The 6247-nt window shown below is 44.1% G+C and overlaps 1 pseudogene; it reads left to right on the forward strand.

Moving 5' to 3' along the window:
• Positions 1 to 902: 902 nt before the first annotated feature.
• Positions 903 to 2663, forward strand: LOC115080050 (annotated as a pseudogene).
• The last annotated feature ends 3584 nt before the right edge of the window (positions 2664 to 6247 follow it).

Consider the following 6247-nt stretch of genomic DNA (forward strand, 5'->3'; position numbering starts at 1 on the left):
AGTATCTATTTTACATGGATTTAAATGTTTGGTCAGTGCATTTAAATGTATTATGCATATCATAGTAAAAAATATCTAGAAACACAAAATTTTGATTTTTCAGTTCACGTGACATTATGGCAGAAAGAAAGAAATTGTCAGGGGCACAGTATCGCAAACGGAAGGCTGACAGGGAAAAAGAACAGGCAAAGCAAGAAGATTCCTTGATGAAATATTTTCACCCACAGCATCAAGAAGAATGTAGTTCAAGGGATCTGTCTGAGACTGAAGTAGAGATGACTGTTTTGCCTACAGTTTCACAATCTGAAGTAGAATCTGACGAACATAAAAATATGGAAGGCGAACCAAGTGAGGTCCAAAAGGATCAAGATTTGAAAGGATGTGAAGAAGAACAATCCATGAAGTTGAACTACGGTGTTCCTGCTACTTGGGTCAATTTATTATCCAAAAGCGATGATCGTATGCAACAAATTTTGGTGGAACATGGACCAGAACAAGTTCTGCAATTTGATTTCCCTAAAGATAGTAATCAAAGAAAATTCTCAACAGTTCATTACAAAAGGAGCCTTGGCAATGGAGATGAAATTCCCCGTTCGTGGCTACAGTACTCTGTGTCGGAGGACTCTGTGTTTTGCTTTTGTTGCATGCTGTTTACCATTAACCCTGGTGCCTCATCTCTTGCTAAGAAAGGTTCCAAAGATTGGAAGAACATATCTGCAATTCTAGCTTTGCACGAGAGAAGTGGTGAACACTTGGAGAACTTTCAGAAGTGGAAGGAACTTGAAAAGCGATTGAAAAACATGAAAACAATTGATGAAGAAAATTTGCGTCTCATTAAACAACAAGAAAAGTATTGGCAGCAAATCTTGGAATGACTAATTGCTTTGGTGAGAGTTCTTGGTATGCAAAATCTGGCCTTCCGGAGAACACATGATAGATTGCACACACCGGGTAATGGAAACTTCCTGAAATTTGTAGAATATCTAGCTTTGTTTGATCCACTTATGGATGAACATCTTCGTAAGATAAGAAATGTTGAGACACATGTCCACTACCTTGGCAAAGACATACAAAATGAACTGATTCAGCTTTTATCCAGTGCTATCAAAGAAGAAATCCTGAAATCTGCTCATACTGCCAAGTACTTTTCAATCATTTTAGATTGTACACCAGATGTAGGCCATGTTGAACAAATGACCATGATCCTTCGCTTTGTGGACACTACTTCAGACCCTGATAATTCTCAACCTGTAACCATAAAGGAACATTTTTTGGGATTTGTGCCACTCCAGGAGACCACTGGTGCTGTAATGGCAGACACTGTCCTTCGCCAGTTAGAAGATATGTCATTGCCCATTGAAAACTTACGTGTTCAAGGCTATGATAATGGAAGCAATATGAAAGGGAAAGAAAATGGTGTACAACGAAGAATTTTGGATATTAATACACGGGCTTTATTTGTTCCTTGCAGTGCACATTCTTTGAATTTGGTTGTTAGTGATGCTGCTAAATGTTGCTTGGAAGCAATGGCTTTCTTTAGCCTAGTACAAAATGTTTATGTGTATTTCTCTGCTTCAACACGACGTTGGGAAGTTCTAATGCACCATGTGCCTGCTCTTACAGTGAAACCATTGAGTGAAACAAGATGGGAAAGTCGAATTCATGCACTGAAACCTCTTTGCTATCAACTAGGTGATATCTATGATGCACTAACTGAAATTGCTGTCAACACTACCCTAACAGGATCATCTGGTAATACCTCGCGGGTAGAGGCACAAGCTCTTGAAAAAAGTATTTCATGCTTCAAGTTTGTGGTCTCTCATGTTGTGTGGCATAACATCCTTTTTGAGATTAATATAACTAGCAAACAACTTCAGATGAAGGAATTTGACATTCACAATGCCATTGAGCAACTGAGTGGAACCAAGAAATTTCTTTTAGACTGCAGGAGTGATGAAGGGTTTGCAAAAACACTGGTAGATGCACGTGAACTTGCTGAGGAGTTGGAGATACCAGTAAGCTTTGAACCAGATCCAGTCCGGATTAGGAAAAAAAAAAAGTAGTTCACATATGAAGCCGATGATAACCCTATTCAGAGCGCTGAACAAAACTTCAAAATGAACTTTTATTTTGCAGTCCTTGATACAGCAATACAATCAGTTGAGGAAAGATTCACACAAATGCATGAAATTAGTTCTGGATTTGGCTTCCTCTACAATATTCACAGTTTGCAGATTACTACATCAAAAGACATTCTGGAACAGTGCTTGAAATTGGAGAAAGTTTTACAACATGGGGATTCTACAGATATTGTTGCTTCTGATATGTGCAGTGAATTGCAAGCCATCGCAAGACGAATTCAGAAGAGCTCATCACCACAAGATGTATTGAACTTTCTATGCAGACATAAACTCACAGATAATTTCCCTAACATATTTCTTGCCCTCCGCATCCTCTTAACCCTTCCTGTTTCTGTGGCCAGTGGTGAGCGAAGCTTTTCCAAGTTAAAGTTGATTAAAACATATATTCGTTCCTCAATGATGCAAGAAAGACTTGTTGGGCTGACCACCTTGTCAATAGAAAATGAAATTGCACAAAACCTTGACTTGCAGAAACTTATTTCTACATTTGCTAAACTGAAAGCAAGGAAAGTAAAATTCTAAAGTGCAGTCTTTCTAATACAGATCCTGTATAAAGTGTAGCACAAATTGTTTACATTTGGATTGAATATTCTATATTTTTTGTCCTGTTGACTGTTCCATACTGTAAATTGTTTTGTTGTGTTTGAGCAACAAGTATAGCCTTGGTTTATGTTTATTTATTTTATTTATTTTTATTTATTTATTTATAAAAGAGTTTCTATACTATCGATAAGACAAATCATCTCAATGGTTTACATGGCATAAAAATGTCAAGTAAATGTTCTGTTATAAATACAGACTTTGTTATTTTCATTAATGCACAATGTAAGTTAACTGTGTGTGGAGGCGGGGGGCGGCATAGCTGACATTTCACCTAGGGCGCCTAATACCCTTGCACCGGCCCTGCATTTCAGTGGCCCCCAACTGTAAGGGTAAGACAGTAACTATAGGTACCTTTTCCTGCCACACAAGGAATACATGAACAAGCTGGCATGTGGTGTATATACAGTCATATGTCACTAGCTAGAGGGTACGTGCTTAGCTTGTGCAGATGAGAATGGCTACACACTATTGTATGCCTATAGCAGCAGGACATGGAGTGTATGCATGAGCTGCCACTATAATGGATGTCCCTGCATAGCACAATTAGTTGTTAATCTGCATGTCGGTCACCCTGAGTTGGTGGAAGTTGTCATCCCTTTCCCAGCGCATGTGAAAGATCAATATAGGAACCAAACTTTTTTATTAGCCTAGCATTGTGTTTCCTCACATACGTGGCATTTGTCAGGCTGAAATAGCTGTATTACTGAACACAGCTAAGAAAAACATGTTTATAGTCCTTACTACCAACAGTGGCTGAAATGAAAACTGCAATTAGGATAGACTGCTGCTCACCCCTTCCCCTTTCCTCACAGATCTTAACATCATGCATACATAAGGCCACTCCCTGACTGTGCATTGTATGTACTAAGAGACACTACCTTTCCTACTGTGAGGAACATGTCATGTACTCCCATAACGTTTACACTGCAGGTTCCTCCTTAGCACCCTCCTTGAACATGAACCTAACTGTTAGGTATGTCAATGGCAGGTGCAGAGCTTGCTGTACAGAATCTCAGCCAAGGGGCGTTCAGCAAGCTCTGCATTGGTCCAATGTGCTACCTATGGGGTGTGATTCAGCATGCTAGGTGTGGTGGGTGTAAACCAAGTGCAAAATCTGAACCTACAGAGGACACACACAAAGTGGTAGGCTTATTCCTGAAACCATTACACAGTGTATAGTGAATAATTTGATCAGCAGTTTAACCATAGATTAGAAGTTCATAGGTAGTCATAATCTGCAAGTACTAGATAACAAATAGCTACCAAATGGGCTATTTCTGTGCAACATCACATATCGTTGGATATCGCTCCCACATAAATAGTATACTTCAGAAACATATGCAGGTAGTGGGTGTTATCTGTACTGGCAAAGCATTATTAGCTAGGAACAGAGAAACAGGAAGTGGCACCCCAATAGCTCAAGTACTGCAATGCAAAAAGAACTGCAGTATACAGTGTGTAAACTGGCAGAGGCCCCAGGCGGTCCATGTTGAAAGAGTGCACTGAAAGGGGACAGCCTGAGAGCCACTGCAGCAGAGTGAGAGTCCAGGCCCCAGGCGGTCCATGTTGAAAGAGTGCACTGAAAGGGGACAGCCTGAGAGCCACTGCAGCAGAGTGAGAGTCCAGGCCCCAGGCGGTCCATGTTGAAAGAGTGCACTGAAAGGGGACAGCCTGAGAGCCACGGCAGCAGAGTGAGAGTCCAGGCCCCAAGCGGTCCAATTTGAAAGAGTGCACTGAAAGGGGACAGCCTGAGAGCCACGGCAGCAGAGTGAGAGTCCAGGCAGCAGACAAAGTAGCAGACAGTTCAGCATGTAGGCAGCAGAAGAACACAGCAAAGATGTGGCAACAGCAGTGAAAGACCAGGACGAGACAGCAGCAGCATGGCGGCAGGAGGAGGCCCAGGACGAGACAGCCCAAGTGGCATTTGCAGCCCTTGAGAACAGAAGGTACCCCAGAGCAAACAGCCAGCATTTGCAGCCCTTGAGAACAGAAGGCACCCCACAGCACACAGCAGAGTGGCGCAGATGCAGATGGCACACAGCAAGTGGCGCAGTGGATGCAGATGGCACAGCTGACCAGGAGTGTGGGACGTGGTAGCTTATCTGTTTTGGCTCATGATTCTTCTTCCATCTCGATGGCACAGCAACTCTGCAGGGAGCAGACGATGATCCAGTTACATCCATCTCGACGGCACAGCAACTCTGCAGGAAGCAGATGATGATCTAGTTACTTCCATCTCGACCGCACAGCAACTCTGCGGGATGGCCATCCCAGTGGTGCTTGTGACCTTCTTACCTTGCCATTTTATGGTTGGCTTCTTTTCCCCTCAGGGCCCTTTGCCACATCGTGCATGACCTGTGGGAGGTGGCATGGTCTTGTGGGGAGGGCCCCTGCGGCCTCGGGACCCTGAGGGACTGCTTCGGGGTGTCGATGTCGCTGAGGATGCCGACTGCTGGTCCGGCAGCCACTGCAGGATCTGTAGCATGATGGTGTTGAGAGTGCCAATTGCTGCTGTGATGCTGGTGGATGACTGCATGGAGATGCTGCTGTGTAGGAGCCGGTTGTGCCTATGAGGGCTCTCCTTATGCTATGCATTTCCATCCTCAATTGCTCTGCCTGTGTGCCTGTAATTGGATGCTGAGAAAGCAGGAAAAGTGGTGCTGGTGTTGGTGGTTCTGCTGCTTGTGCTGGTGGTAGTATTGGTGGAACAGGTGCTGGGGTGTGTGGTGTCATAAAAGGTGGTGTTTGCTGGGTAAGCGACTGTAATTCGGGCATGGACGGACTGATATCAACGCAGAGTGGGCTGCTTGTCTGCGGATGTGGTGGGGAGCCCTCCCAATCTAGACAGCCCAGGGCACCAGACAGATTGAGTGGGCTGCTTGGGACTGCTGTCAAGAGGCCCACATCTTCCTCCTCCGACCAATGTGTCATGGCATTCATGTTTAAAGGCCGTGTCAGCATAGGTGGCCGCCTTGTCCTGGGTGGATCATGGCTGGTCCCTGGGACTTCCCACCTGTCTCCTGGAGGCTTCTGACTGGGACAGGAGTGTTGAAATAGGAGAGTCAACAACATCAGTACCACTGCATTTCTTTGCATGAGAGTAACATTACTTAATTCAATATTTTCATACTAATACATATCTTGCTGCATATTAACTTATGTGGTTTCTCTGTACCTGAAGAGCTGTGCCCTGGGGGGATGGGGGAAGGACAGCTAAGGAGAGCACATGGTACACAGAGAACATTACTGCACTTTTTCTTGTAACCTCACACTGCTACTGAGGCCTACCTGAAGCACTGTGCCATGGGGGGAGGGGGGAAAGACAGCTAAGGAGCGCACATGGTGCACAGAATACATAAAGGAAAATTAGTGCTTACCTGATAATTTTCATTCCTGTAGTACCAAGGATCAGTCCAGACTGCTGGGTTATGCCTCCCATCCAGCAGATGGAGTCAGAGAGAAACTGAAAAGGCACCACCCATATACCCTGGTGCGCCCCCTGT

This window comes from Rhinatrema bivittatum, chromosome 18, assembly GCF_901001135.1.
Source record: "Rhinatrema bivittatum chromosome 18, aRhiBiv1.1, whole genome shotgun sequence".
Taxonomy (NCBI): domain Eukaryota; kingdom Metazoa; phylum Chordata; class Amphibia; order Gymnophiona; family Rhinatrematidae; genus Rhinatrema; species Rhinatrema bivittatum.